Source organism: Bubalus kerabau, chromosome 1, assembly GCF_029407905.1.
Source record: "Bubalus kerabau isolate K-KA32 ecotype Philippines breed swamp buffalo chromosome 1, PCC_UOA_SB_1v2, whole genome shotgun sequence".
Classification (NCBI taxonomy): Eukaryota; Metazoa; Chordata; class Mammalia; order Artiodactyla; family Bovidae; genus Bubalus; species Bubalus kerabau.
Genome location: NC_073624.1, coordinates 237,363,065 through 237,364,006, shown reverse-complemented (window position 1 = coordinate 237,364,006; position 942 = coordinate 237,363,065).

Sequence of the window (942 nt, the reverse complement as noted above, 5' to 3'; positions counted from 1 at the left end):
CTCCTTTTTGCATGGCTCTACAGAACTCTCAGTTACAGGTTTTGTTTCTCTGGGTGGACATCTTTAATTTTCTGATAGCCCTCAGGCTTTTTTTTTTTTTTTTTTTTGTAATATTCACATCTCTCAATGTAGAGGGCCTATACTCTATAATTTGGGCTTCCCAGGTAGTGCTAGGGGTAAGAACCTGCCTGCAGGAGACATTAAGAGAGGCGGGTTCAATCCCTGGGTCAGGAACATCCCCTGGAGTAGGAAATGCCAACCCCACTCCAGTATTCTTGCGTGGAGAATCCCATGGACAGAGAAGTCCATAGGGTCTCAGATTTGGACAGGACTGAAGCAAGTTAGCACACAGGCAGATACCACTCTATAATTTAGGCTCAGAAATCAAGTTTTGCTTGAAAAAGAGCTGTGGTCAAGTGTGTCATACAAGGGCTTCCTGATGTGTATTATTTATTTTATAAGATATCTCCAAGTATAGATCTCCTGCTCCAGTGCCTTCCTCTGCTTTGAAGGTGTTTGGTCTGCAGACATCATCTGAATAAACCCTACCTAGGTTGGCAAATCCTCACCTCCACTCTGTGGCTGCCTAAGTGGAGCTCAGAGATGTGGAATGACTTTCCCAAGATCACACAGCAAAGCAGAGGAAGAGCTGAGACTCATACTCATGTTTCAGAGGCTTTAAATTTGAGTCTATGGACTCCTAGGAGTGGTGTTGACAGTGGGAAACTGATGCTAAATTGAGGCTCGGAAAAGGCCACCAAGTTCAGAGAGGGCTTGCAGTTGGGGAGATTGCTGATCAGAGGCCAGTTCTCTTATTCCACATAGTTAACCTTTGTCCCAGGACTAGCAGCCTCTCTCTCTCAATAGAGCTCCCTGAGGGCAGATTTTCCTATTTGCTCCTCAAATATCAGGCTTCAGTTTTTCTCAGACCCAAGGTGGCTT